Source organism: Caloenas nicobarica, chromosome Z, assembly GCF_036013445.1.
Source record: "Caloenas nicobarica isolate bCalNic1 chromosome Z, bCalNic1.hap1, whole genome shotgun sequence".
In the NCBI taxonomy this organism is placed as follows: domain Eukaryota; kingdom Metazoa; phylum Chordata; class Aves; order Columbiformes; family Columbidae; genus Caloenas; species Caloenas nicobarica.
In genome coordinates, this window is record NC_088284.1 from 60,174,211 (window position 1) to 60,188,976 (window position 14,766).

At 40.6% G+C, this 14,766-nt stretch overlaps 1 protein-coding gene across 2 annotated transcripts in view; it reads left to right on the top strand.

Annotated features, from left to right (window-relative positions):
• The window catches only part of PCSK5 (proprotein convertase subtilisin/kexin type 5), a 258,936-nt gene that overhangs the window by 26,701 nt on the left and 217,469 nt on the right, over nt 1–14,766 (top strand). The gene's annotated exons all lie outside the window — the stretch shown is intronic.

The following is a 14,766-nucleotide window of genomic DNA, read 5'->3' on the forward strand; positions in this document are numbered from 1 at the left end:
TTTTGTCTGTCATGAATTTGTCAGGTTTTACTTGACAAAGAATTTGAGAAGTAAAAGTTATTGGTAAGAGGCGGTAAATCATACAGGAATCCTTCTGCAATCTGGAAAGCCCTATTTAGGGCTGAAGTTCCTCTTGAGGATGGGACACGGCTAGGGAAGCACACACAAAGCGTGTTCAACCCCATGTTGATAGAGTTGACGTGTTTAACCCTTTAAGACCACCAGCAGCTCCGCTGAGCTGCATATTTTGGGGATTGGAAGGACTACTCAGCAAGCCAGCCACAGTCCAGGAGGTTCCTCCAGTGCATTGACGATAACTTTCCAATGCAAATGGTGGAGGAGCCAACTAGGAGAGGAGCACCGCTGGATCTCGTCCTCACTAACAAGGAGGGTCTGGTTGAAGCAGTAAAGGTGGAGGGCTGCGTTGGTTGCAGCGACCATGAAATGGTGGAGTTCAGGATCTCCTGTGGCAAGAACAGAATAGCAAGCAGAATTGCAACCCTGGACTTCAGCAGGGACAACTTTGGCCTTTTCAAAGAATTGCTGGGGGAAATCCCGTGGGCAGGGCTGCTTGAAGGTAAAGGGGCCCAAGATAGTTGGTCAACATTCAGGGACTGCTTCTACCAAGCTCAAGATCAGAGCATCCCGACACGTAGGAAGTCAAGGAAGGGAGCCAGGAGACCTACGTGGTTAAACAGGGAACTGCTGGGCAAACTCAAGTGGAAGAGGAGAGTTTACAAATCATGGAAGGAGGGGCTGGCCACTTGGGAAGAATATAAGGCTGTTGTCAGAGGATGTAGGGAGGCAACTAGGAAAGCTGAGGCCTCCTTAGAATTAAACCTGGCAAGAGGGGTCAAGGACAACAGAAAGAGCTTCTTCAAATACATGGCAGATAAAACTAGCACTAGAGGCAATGTAGGCCCACTGATGAATGGGGTGGGTGCCCTGGTGACAGAAGATACAGAGAAGGCAGAATTACTGAATGCCTTCTTTGTCTCTGTCGACTCTGCCGGAGGCTGTCCTGAGGAGCCCCGTACCCCTGAGGCCCCAGAGGAAGGCAGGGCAATGGAGGAGTTTGCCTCAGTTGATGAGGACTGGGTTAGGGAGCAATTAAGCAATCTGGACATCCATAAATCCATGGGTCCAGATGGGATGCACCCACGGGTGCTGAGGGAGCTGGCTGAAGTCATTGCTGGACCGCTCTCCATCATCTTTGCCAAGTCTTGGGAAACGGGAGAGGTGCCTGAGGACTGGAGGAAAGCAAATGTCACTCCGGTCTTCAAAAAGGGCAAGAAGGAGGACCCAGTTTGCTATAGACCAGTCAGCCTCACCTCCATCCCTGGAAAAGTGATGGAACACCTTATCCTTGGTGACATCTTAAGGCATATCAAGGATAAGAGGGTCATCAGGGGCAGTCAACATGGCTTCACCAAGGGGAAGTCGTGCTTGACCAACCTCATAGCCTTTTATGAAGACATAACAAGGTGGATAGATGATGGTAGAGCAGTGGATGTGGTCTACCTTGACTTCAGTAAAGCATTTGACACAGTCTCCCACAGCATCCTCACAGCTAAACTGAGGAAGTGTGGACTGGACGATCGGGTAGTGAGGTGGACCGCAAAGTGGCTGAAGGAAAGAAGCCAGCGAGTCGTGGTCAATGGGGCGGAGTCTGGTTGGAGGCCTGTGTCTAGTGGAGTGCCTCAAGGGTTAGTACTGGGACCAGTATTATTCAATATTCAATCATTCATCAATGACTTGGATGAGGGAATAGGGTGCACTGTCAGCATGTTTGCTGATGACACCAAGCTGGGAGGAGTGGCTGACACGCCAGAAGGCTGTGCTGCTATCCAGTGAGACCTGGACAGACTGGAGAGTTGGGTGGGGAAAAATTTAATGAAATATAACAAGGGAAAATGTAGAGTCTTACATCTGGGCAGGAACAACCCCAGATTCCAGTATAGGTTGGGGAATGACCTATTAGAGAGCAGTGTAGGGGAAAGGGACCTGGGGGTCCTGGTGGACAGCAGGATGACCATGAGCCAGCACTGTGCCCTGTGGCCAGGAAGGCCAATGGCATCCTGGGTGTATTAGAAGCGGGGTGGTTAGCAGCTCGAGAGAGGTTCTCCTTCCCCTCTACTCTGCCCTGGTGAGACCACATCTGGAATATTGTGTCCAGTTCTGGGCCCCTCAGTTCAAGAAGGACAGGGAACTGCTGGAGAGAGTCCAGCATAGGGCAACAAAGATGATTAAGGGAGTGGAGCATCTCCCTTATGAGGAAAGGCTGAGGGAGCTGGGTCTCTTTAGCCTGGAGAAGAGGAGACTGAGGGGTGACCTCATCAATGTTTATAAATATATAAAGGGTGAGTGTCTCGAGGATGGAGCCAGGCTCTTCTTGGTGACAACCAACGACAAGACAAGGGGTAATGGTTTCATACTGGAACACAAGAGGTTCCACTTAAATTTGAGAAGAAACTTTTTCTCAGTGAGGATAACAGAACACTAGACCAGGCTGCCCAGGGAGGTTGTGGAGTCTCCTTCTCTGGAGACATTCAAAACCCGCCTGGACGCCTTCCTGTGTAACCTCATCTGGGTGTTCCTGCTGCAGTCTGGGGATTGGACTAGATGATCTTTCGTGGTTCCTTCCAATCCCTAACATTCTGTGATTCTGGGATTAGTATGAAAATGGTCAGGGCCCAAACCTCTGTCCCTGTGAGTGCTAGGACCACCACACAAATGAGTGCTGCATTTAGAACATGTGATACTGCAAAAGGAAGGAAAAGTGTTCACATCTGCGCCACGCCACACTCTTTCCTGTGTGCACAAAGGTGAAGCAATTTACACACAAATGCACAAGTTCATATGTACATACCAGAATAACTTTGATGTTACACCCAGCTTCCAAGTACCCCTTCTGCACCTCTGGCAACCAGCCCAGACTACTGTGGCCAGAATCATGGGAAACTCTAAGTCAGAGCACAGCAGAAAATCAGAGGCATCGTTTATTTTCCAATGGTTTCCATGTTACACCATTTAGGTCTAATCCCCAGCCTGTGCTGCTGCTAGTACAGAATTTCTGCATTTCTTATCATTGTTAAATGTCACTTTAATACTGAGGAGTTCTAGTGAGGGTTGTGCAAGGTACTCAACCCTGCTACTGATTCTGTATCCAAAGAGATGTCAATAGTGTAATACCTAGATCTGGCAGAAGTGTTTGTGATTGACTTTGTGACTGCTCCACTGAACCTGGGCTTGGGAATTCTTCTCTGGCTGCAGACATGCCAAAATACATATATGTATTTGTAGAATAAAGGCCAGTTTGTCCTCAGTGTGTATAACATTTAATGCCTATTAAAGCACCCTGGAAATCAAATTGTATTACATAAGCAGGACCTTTTAAAAACAAAAGGTTTAATCTTATTGGGCCAGTACTATATGCTATTATATTTATGAGTGTGACTGTATCTAATGCCAATATTTGCAGCAGATTAGATGACATGTGTTTGTGAACAAAGGAACACTGAGGAATGTTTACTTTTAAAACCATTTAGTGGTAGTTTACTTAATGCTTAAAATCCTCTCCATATAACATGCACACACAACTGACTTGATCTGTGCTTGCTTCAGATGTGGATCACTGATTCGCTGCTTTATGAAATTTTCAATTATGAAATTTTTATTGAGTGCTAATTCATTATATAAATAACCTGCATATAATGGAAGAACCATTATGAAATCTGGTATTTCTAAACTACTTGTGTGAATAGTGTTTGATTTCATTGTGTGGATGCACAGGGAAAGATATATAGGTAATTTAAAATCTTGCTCTTGTGGACTTTAGTTAATGAATTGCTTTGAAGATCTTTGACTTGATTTTTTTTTTTCTTTTGGAAAAACCTCAACACTGTTATAAAGAATATTAATAGATACAACAGGAAACATAAACTGAAGACATGTGGATTACACATTTTCACAATTTTCTCAACATTAGATAAACATTACCCTGTATTTACATTAAAAGTTAAAGGATACACAGTGTAACTCAATTTTATCCATTAGCATCCACATCCTTGCATAGCAATGCTGTGTGGTGTCATTTAGAAATGATATTAATTAAGTAGTTTTAGGAAAAGATGCCTGAATGAAACGTTAATGTCCCTAAGATAGTTTGGCGTGTAGAAAATATGAAACATAGCCTTACCTACACCATCTTTTCTAGGTCTGTGTGTGTCTCCTTTGTGTTGATAGAAAAACAGAGAAGTGAGAGAAGTTTGTGGATTCAAAGCAGAGATTAGTGCTATGTATCAAAGCTAAGCATTGAATGAAATCTTTTACAGAGTTGTCCAGTCTCTCCAGCTGATGTGCTGCTTCTGGTTGGCCTTTGGCAGGGGTCAATGAAAGCACTATGCCATGAATCAAGAGCCTTTTTAGCTCCATGGAGTTAGCACAGCAGAGTTATTTTGGTGATGCTGCAGTGCATGAAACAACGGTAGCAGAAGTGAAAAGTAAGTGGGAAGAGGGACAGAATCAGTCCGGAGCTGAGAGATATGAAGCTCAATTCAGCTGTTAAATGGTTGAATGTATTGCTGGTAGGCCCTCTATTGAGATCTGACTATTACAGCACTTCCAGAGGTGGGAATAAAGAGCTGTGGTGCACCTCTGAGTTTGCTGCAGTGCTGACATGAAGAGTCACAAGGTGGAAAAGATTGCAAAGAATGGTTGCAACCTCAGTCTGTAGGTCAGACTCTACATCAATAGAAAGCATAAGGAAAATCATGTGGAGCTTTTCTATCACTGAAGAGATGCAGGTCCAATGAAATGTCGGAGTTGAAGCACCTACACATGACAATAATACATAGAAGTTAAATGGACAGTACCGATGAGAAGGCTGTCTTTTTATGCTGAACTATGACATGAGATGAAGAGTTTGTAGTAAAGGCCTGTGATAATGTAATTCGTGACTCATATGTTGAGATATATCTCATGGAATCAAGTAGCATAAATTGCAATGCAATAATACTAGAAGAACACAGTTCTTAAGGTAATAAAAGGCAGCTTTAAGATTGATAATATATTCAAATTGATGTACAGAGTAACTAAAGTTTGTTCTATTTTGTTTATAAGGTCCCCAGTGCTTTGCATCACAATGGAGATCTGAAAAAGACCTGTGGCCCATAGCAATGCTCAAAAAAGTAAAATTAACAATTCAAGTTCCTGTAAAGTGTCACATTTGGTAACAGAGAAGACATTTTAGTGTTTATTTATTAATCTCAACTAAGATGACATCTCCTTTTAAATTTTGATTAATTTCAGGGAGATTCATTTGGAGTTTGAACTCCTGGTTGATGGGTCAGGTTCACTCGTCTTTTAGAGATACCAAGATTTCCAGTCTCACTTCCACTGAAATAAGAAGTAAAGCTACCTAATTTCAGCAAGATACCCTGCTTGACCAGAGTTTTGTGGAATTGTCATGCCTTTGTCACCTCTGCTCCAGGATCAGAATACCTGGGGAAACATTACTGTAGATATTTGCATTTTACTCAGCCTCACCCAACCAGACACAGAGCAGATCTGTATGACCTGATGATACAAAAGTGATAGTACCATGTGAGTGTGGGGGATTCTTAACTTTTCCATAACAAACTGAACAGAACTATAGGCAGAAACATGTAGAATGTTCGCAGGCATATCTTTGGTGAGATCTGGGCTGTCTTCAGAGGACAGGAATGTATCCTGTCCTTATTACTGGTAGGACATTGTGGATGTTTGTGACGGTCAGAGAGGAACAGAACTGTAGCAGCCATAAGTAAATGTTTCATCACGTTGCTATGTAGTTGCAGCAGTTCATATGGCTAAATAATATCCTGGGTTGATATGAGAGAGAGCTGTCTAAAGAGTAGGGGAAGAGATGGATTTCACAACAAGGTGGTGGTCTTGCTTTGGCAAGGAGTATGCCACTACTTGTGGAGTGTGCCTTTAGGAAACATACATTTAACCACTCTGGATCAGACTGTTCATTGCAAATAAAGAGGAGGGTTAAAATTTTCAGTGCTAAGAAAATCATCATCAGGTTGTTTTTTCAAATTACTCATGAATTTAAATGTTCCAAGATTGCAGTATGAGGTTGAGCAAGGAGAAAATAAAGCTTAAAAAAATTTGGATTTAATGTAGGGGGCACAAAATGCATCAGAAATTAAGAATGTTATTACAGTACTAAAACATCAGGCTTCTAAAAGCCAGCATCATGGACTTATTGCTTAGAGAAATTCAAATGATAATGTTGTTATGCGTAAGGTTGTGTTTCACATTGGCAGTGCAACATATTATTTTGTTAAACCTTATTAGTGAATAGAAGGATTTTGTTAGCCAAATGGAACAACACAACAGTTAAACACTGGGACCAAGTGAGTTACTGGTATCTGTCTGAGTAGCCATAATCTGCAGAAGCACTTGGAGGACAAAGAATCAATACTACCCTACTTGGTTGCAAATTAATAGGAACCATCATGCTGGTTTCCATGCTCAGAGTTTGACTGGGGGGTTAAGTTAGTTATTAAGTAATGCAATGTTTACCACTGTAGACCCTTTATTTAATTGACTCAAAAAGCTTTCACATAAGCAATCTTTCCATCTTTAGCTTAGACAAAATCAAGAATCAGGCTTGCTATTTCCAAGGCTCCTGTTGCTGGGTGAGTTAAAACATGAACTGAATCACAGTGTATGAGAGGGCATAGCAACATCTCCCTTTAGCACCTGCCTCCATAGTGTTAAAAAGTTTCATGTAAACATGAGCAAATAGTCCTACAACTTGGATCTTTTTTCAGGGCTTTTTGAGATATGAAGTTGCTGTTCACTGACAAACAACTGCATTAGATCCTGCTGTAATTAGTGTTGTTCTAACTGCTCATTGTGGTGTTGTAAAGTTTGCACAAGGTGGTCAGTACTATTTTTACTTGACAGTGATAGAAATCAGTACTTAGAGGGGAGCCTAGTATATTACTAGCTTTAGCTTAAACCACATTCTTCATCAGCAAAAATCCCCGAGAAGTCTATGTTGCTTCAGCAGGAATCAAGAATAATTTTACCATGCTAAGACTGCATCAAATTTATGTTCATTTGTGACCCAGTATGGACTAGATTGCAGTTCACAATATGCCTAGACCTAGAGGAAAACCACAGCGATAAGACCCCGTGAGTAGAGCAACAGTGGAGTGGAATTGCAGCTGCATTTTGTAGCAGGTTTCTCCCTTGTCTGCACCAAACCAATACCTGAAACACCTGAGAAGGCAGAGTGAAATGTCTAATTTTTCTGAGGAATGGCAACCTAAAACTTGGTGTTCCTTTTTGGCACATGAAACAGTGTTTGGTCTGTGCATGATATAAAAGCAGCTGTACTGGTTTTGGCTGGAATAGAGTTCATTTTCTTAATAGTATAATAACTAGCATGAGGCTCTGTTTTGGATTTGTGCTGCAAACAGGGTTGATAACACGGAGATGTTTCAGTTATTGCTGGGCAGGGCTGACACAGAGTCAAGGCCTTTTCTGTTTCACACACCATCCTGCTGGTGAGTGGGCTGGGGGTGCACAAGAAGTTGAGGGGGGACATGGCTGGGACAGCTGACCCAAACTGACCAAAGGGATATTCAATACCATATGGTGTCATGCTCAGCATATAAAACTGGGGGAAGAAGGAGGCAGGGGGGAATGTTTGGGGTGATGGTGTTTGTCTTCCCAAATAACTGTTACCTGTGATGGAGCCCTGCAGTCCTGGGGACGGGTGATCACCTGCCTGGCCATGGGAAGCTGTGAATGAATTCCATGGTTTGTTTTGCTTGCATGTGCGGCTTTTGCTTTACCTATTTAACTGCTTTTATTTCAACCCATGAGTTTTCTCAGTTTTACCCTTCTGATTCTCTCCCCACCCCACCAGGAGGAAGTGAGCAAGTGGCTGTGTGGGACTTGGTTTCCGGCTGGAGTTAAACCACAACATCAGCTTAAAGCTGAACCTTGGTTGACCATAACCTGAAGATGAAAGGTTTAGTCCAGAGCATGTCCAGACAGTATCATTTGAATATACATGGCCTTCCGCTTGTACAGAACTGGCCAAATCCAATGCTGCTGCAGGAGATAATGGTTCTTCAGTCAGCAAATTTTGTCATATAATGTTAATCTCTTTTCATTTATCTACAGTAGGTAGAAATATTTAATGAAGTTAATTGTAACACTAATGGGACTGAGGTTTATTTGTGAAGAATAAAAGCTTTGTTAATGTCCAGTTATTGCTGTATTCATGAGATAGCTGACTTTTCTATTAGTACTTAAAGAAACAATCAAAAAACAATCTCTGAAGCTTCCTGGTGGAATTACCTTTTGATGTTTTCTACTAAAAGCAGAAAAATGGCCATTAGGAATTCAGTGTGATTGATTTTAGAAAATATAAATGTCCACTGTTGGGGAATATGGAAGTGTTTCTTGGAATAAATTATTGTGTTTGATTCCTAGATTTATTTTTCCATTTAATCTTTATTATCCCAGTTGTTAGCGCCTGCCTCAAAGGGTTCTTGTCCCCTCGATATCGCTAATTGTGAATGTATTAAAAATAAATATTAGATTTTAGAACATTCCAATTTTCTGCTCGCTAAGTCATTTTACAGAAGTCCTTGGCAATGACAATCTCACTGTTAACTTTCAGGCAGGAATTGGAGATTAGTCAAGAGGTTTTAACTAGCTCACTTCCTAATTAGTGTAACAAATGGTTTGAGGAATGAAAAAGACATTATTCAGCAGGATTGCATTCTCTCACTATATTCATATCATTATTTTCTAAAACTGGTAGTGATACGGGCAGGGAAATGGAAAGACCACAGGATGGCAAGGAGTTGGGTCAAGATTTTGACCAGTAGTATGCTGTTTAAAAACTTAAGTGCTCCACCATTTTTTATTAATAACAAGTTATTGCAACATAACAGAAGCCCAGTGTTGGATCAGCTGTCAAGTATCCCATTCCAGCACTAAATAGTTTATAGGGATTATGGTAGAGCTGCTATTATGGTCTCCAGGTTTCATGGTCAATGAGAAAGATGTTGGCTGACTCTAGAGAGACAGGCAAGGACTCATCCATCTCTCAGAGAAGTAGCTAAAATCTTATGAGACAAGAATATTCAAAATGAGGAAGATTGGATGGGTCTCTTGAGTTTGATATATCTGGAGCCTTCTGGTTTTGGAGAGCCAAAAGCAAATGACCTTATATATATGCAATGGCCTGGGACTTTGCAAGGGACTCTCTCTACCAAGATAAAAAAAAAAGTAACCCATTCTGAATTCTACAGAGCAACATGTGTCTTGAACAGAATAAATCTTAAAGACTCCAAAAAATTAGCTGGATTGTAGCTGGATTTTATCTTAGAGCGATTTAAAAACGGCGGATTTTTCTTTGGACAAATCATGTTCTTTGACCTCTGCACCAGGTCAATCTGGGGCTCCTGCCAAACAGGACTCCTTGGCTTTTGCTTCATAGCATGTGTTCTGCTGTTAAAATACATTGTGTTTCCAGTAAACACACCGAGCAGAGGTTAGGATTGGTGGCAATATTTGTGCGTGTAGTCTAGATCTTGTCACAGATATTTGTTTAGGAACACTAAAAAAATACATACAAATGTTTTTTTAAGAATGATAGAGAAAATGCCCTTCAGAGGATACTTTTACTGTATAGGGAACAAATATTTCCGAAAGAGAGTGTTATAGCGTGCTAATATATTCACAATATAAAATTTAAGATTAAAAATGTAACATACCTCTTAAATTTCTTGAATTTGAGGACAAATTAGGGGAAATACTTTTGCACTTGCTTTCCTTTCACTGTCACTAATGGAAGCTCAACAAAAAAACATATTTAGGTATCTTAAAGCCTAAATCTAACCTGTTAATATGTGACAGTGGTCATAATTTTCTTGTGCAGACAGATCTTTATTGGAGCTGCAATGCTAATCCCAGCAATGGATAAATTCATAAAAATGTCTTACTAGACATAACTGCAAATTTAACATCGGCTTTAACATTTGTCATCTTACTTTAGAAAATAAAAGTACTTAGGATATAAATAATTAGCTGTGAATACTTGTTTTGGTTCCCACCTTATATTCTTTAGGTATTAGAATATTTCAGGATATCTTAATTGCAAAGTTGACTGTACACTAATGAAATAACAAAAACAAAGAGGAAAAAACCTTTGTCCACCCATGGTTGCATCAGAGGACACTTCAGCATCACAGCCACGGAGGTAAATATTGGAGAAGCTATTTGGGCAGCATGCGCTCCAGTATGGTGAGCATGCTATGGGAGTCTTCAGCTGGCAATTGATTTCAGCAGGGACTAGTAGAGGTCCTAGTCACTTCTGCTGAGTGTAAAAGGTATATGTGGCATGCTGTGTGGCTAACTTAATTAGGCATCATTAGGTTCACCTTGTGTACCTTGGGTTATCTAAATGCTCTCTAAAATATCTTCATTCTGGCATAAGAATTTCTCAGCACCTCTCTGTCAGAATTTCTAAACACGTGGCGGTTGCTTTCTTGCTTCAATGGCACATCTGCCTGGCTTTCCCCATGCAAGCTGGGAGTGCTCATCCTCATTCAAAGTGAGACCATTAATTAGGGACATAGGATGCATATGCAGCCAGATCAAATAGGCTTCTGCAGCTTTCTTCTGTAGGCGGAAATGCTACATTTAAAAAAAAAAAAAAAATGCAGCCTGAAAAGGAAAAGGGTATTACATTCCTCTCACAGTTCAGGAGCTGCTAAAGGATTTTGCTCAGCCTTAATAATGACAAAAGCATTTTAGGTAAATCTATGGGTGGGAATTTAAAACCTGTAAGATGACTTTCATCATAGCAGTTATAAACATGTGAAAGCAGAGATCTATCAGCGAAACTGCTTGGCCATCCTTAGTCCAGGGATGCTAGTAGCTGTTAATAACATTCTAGTTTCTTTACAGTTCCAGTAAAGCAGTACATAATTCGGTGGGTTTTATCAGCAAAGTCGGTTTATAGGTGAAAAATTATAGGGTGATGACATGTTTAAAAAAAAGGCAAATTAGTCCTTTTGTTGCTCATCTGTGTTCTAAGAGCTTGCCAGGGAAGACAGCAGCTCTGACAGCTGCAATAGTCTCATATTATACTAAGTGTACTTTTGCTATCGTTAGAGTCAGTTTGCATTGCTAGTGGCAGAGAGATAGAACATTGCTGTTTTGGCTACTGGGCCGTAAAATTACTGGATATCAGAAAGCGGATGAAGGGAATAGATCCTAGTTTTGAACCAGGGAAAGATACACCATTCTGGAGGAAGCTGATCCTGCAGGGCCAAATGCCAGAATATCAGGAGAGAGATGAGGAGACAGAGATTGAAAGAAAACACGTTTTGGAAAGGAGCATCTCAGAGCACACTGTTTAGGAATGTGTCAGAACAGCTTCTACACACCATTTCCTGAGGGGATCCAGCTTCATCTGATACTGATGATATTAGTTATAGTGCAGGGTATTCATAGAAAAATGGATTAAAGGTCTTTGTACACACACACCCCGCTCCCCTTGCCTTGCTTTTAGAAAACTTCCTGGCAGTAACATATGTTCGGGATGTAACGTGTCAAAATTTTTATGCATCTCTCTGCGTGCTTCTGAGAAGCAAGGCAATCATGTTTAATTCTAGTAGTTGTTATCTCAGCCAGCTAGTCTAAACGGTAAACATCAAAAAATCATGATACTCAGATAATTTGTCATATCTAGCATTATTAACAGGTAGTTAAAAGCCAGGGGCAGAGAGCTGGAAAAATATCCCTCCCCAAAACAAAAGAATCTTCCCCCTGCCCAGGCTGTTGTGTGTAAGAACTTCCCTTCTTTTAGGATCATTTGAAAAAGTCAGTGTCACTGGGAAGCCACTCATTTTTCTTGGCTGATCTGTTTCACTCTAGCAGATCCCTACCATCCTTTGAGCTTCAGGTTTTAACAGCTCAGAGGAGGTGCCAAGCAGCTGTGCCTGTTCACAGCTGGGCTGCTTGAATGTGTGTGGCCTTTGTCATACAACTTCTCTCCTTTGTGGTTCTGCCTCCCTACCTGTGAAATGGGGACAACACTGACAGCTGGATAATAACTTCTGCAAAGGGCAAATGCACAGCAAGTACTATGTATTTTATTCTGTGGATGTATATTTCTCTTGGTGTCACACAGAGCATTTTATGAATACAAACAAAATTTCATAAAATAAAACAGTCTTTCTAAATCCTTTCTTGTATAATCCACTTAAAGCAGTCATATCCATTGGTGTGTTGACTGTTGCCTACATAAGCTGTGTTTAACCTAGATTATTGTTTGAAATTATTTTTTCTCCTTTATTGAGGGGCAGTAAATGCTGTTACTCCCATTGATGCTGAAGTTTTAAATAAATACAAAGGCTGGAATATGGGTTTATCTTTGCTTTTGTAAAGGATCCAAATTTAAAAGTTCTTTTAAAGTATGTTTATCAAAGTCAGAGTCAATCCACTGTTTGATCTGTAGCTGTTATAACAACTTTGAGTGAACATATAATGAAACTAGAATTTTTGAATTCTGAACAGTTTTCTGTTTTCCAGGGTGTTCCTAAGAAACTCTTTCTCCAAAATACAGTTTCCAAATAGACTCATGGTCTTTAAGATCAAAAGGAAACATTGTGGTCATCCAGGCAAACCATCTTTGACCAGATGTCTTACAGCTCACCAAACATAATTTCTATTTGAAGCAAAGCGTAGCTTTTAGAAATCTTCCAATTTTAATTAAAACACTGCCAGCAATGGAGAGTTTCCAAAAGTTTTTAGGATGTTCTATTTTTGCTTTATCTGAGGCTCTCTAGCTTAAATGTCTAGCCATTTCCCATTGCTATAACTGTCTCTGAGTTTGAAGAATACTTCTCGATAGCAGTTGGATGACCTGTATGTGTGTTTGCACACTGTGAACTAAAAGCCCATAAACTTCCATTTCCTCAGCTAGGAGCACCTCCTAGAACCACTTTCTTGTGGACCTGTTTTTCTCTTCTTTTCATCATTTTTCGGCTTCTTTCCTGGGTCTCTACTGTGCCAACATGCTTCCCTTGCCCTGTATGCAGGAAGCTAGCTGTGAGATTTGCAACTCTGCTCAGTGCAGATAAACTTGGTAAATTTGCTTGTCATTTTATGAGCCCAAACGCACTTTGATGAAGTAGTCTGAAGAAGGCATTTAGGTAATTTAATACAATAATCTTTCTGAGGGACTGAGATTTCTTACCATCTCTGTTGGCTTTCACGCTGTCCTGGCAAATAGTGGAAATGAAGTCAGGTGGTTTTAAACTGTTGTCTGAGGATAATACATGTGTTGTTAATCCACCAGAGTCCAGTTTTGTCTTTCAGTCCTTCCTATCAGCGGGTAAAGGAAGCGGACGGATGATTAAATATATAATAATTGTACTAATAGGAAAGTATATGAAAGCCGTTACAGGTTTTGAAGCTCCTGAAATGTCTTCCCTGGCAAGAGCAGACAACTTCTGTAGCACATCCCAGATTATATCAAACAAAGTTTGTTTGTGTACTTCAGAAGATGCATGTTTGCACATTTGAAGATTGTCTTGGTCAGAAGAAAAAAGGTTTTATTGGTACAGAGAGTATTCGTAGCCTGTAATCATATAAAGAACCACATTTATATTAGACCATTTTAAAGTCCTTTTATCCCAACAGAATACAAAGTAGAAATACCTCATAAAGATTGGTATTGAATTACATAAACATATATAACAAAAGTTTTGGCAAGACTGTAGAGACTACGCTGCAATCTCATAAGTGGTCTGATTGGAGACAGAAAAACTTTAGTATGCGCAATTGAAACATCTATCCCATAAATGATAGCCATGGAAATAATACTCTTTATATTCTTTTTCTCAATGTATAAGATGACGAGTGTTGTGAATTATGAACATAGAGAAATGAATCCGTAACTAAGTCACTGTTATTGGCGTGTTTCTAATGTCAGAATGTGCACAGGGACCATCCCGGAGTTGCAAAGCTGAGATGATGTCCTTGTTTCAGCCCAGGCTTTAAAATAAATAAAAGCAGTAACCAGAAGGTTCATTAATCAAGCATCACTCCAGGTTTTATGTGGTCTGACCTGCTGAAATTGAGAGATACCACCTCTCTGGAAGCACTGTCAGCAATTTGTGAGGTGTGGGAATAGTACTTCTGTTGAAAAAAACATTTACTTTTCTTCAGCCTACTGAATGCAGGAAAAGAAATTTCAGTCCTTTTTCATTTGCCTGAGGAGCTGGACTGCAACGTCTCCTCTGACTGGTTGTATGTGTCTTCCACAGGTAGTAGCTCTTTGCTGGTTATTTCGGATGGTGGAGATGATGATGATGATGTTTAATAGCTACAGAAATCAATATTTTAATAGCAGCAAACTTCACTGACAGCTGCACGGCTGGAGTTTAGGATAGAAAGAGGTACTCTGGTGCTTGGGTCACAGGCTGAGGAAAAGCAAGATCAAAACAGCAATGACTTGAAAGGACAAAAAATGTTTCCATTTTCTGTTTTCGTTTGTTTGCTTGTTTGTTTTCAATACAGTTTGTGCCAGAGGAGACAATGCTAAGATTCTTGTCTCTTGATTTTAAGTGATAGATCAGAGACAAACATGCTTGCCATGAAAGAAATAGCAGTATTTATAAATTTGTGCTACAAATGCATCTGAAATGCTAAAGAACTAGTGAAATGGGTGGTGTAAAA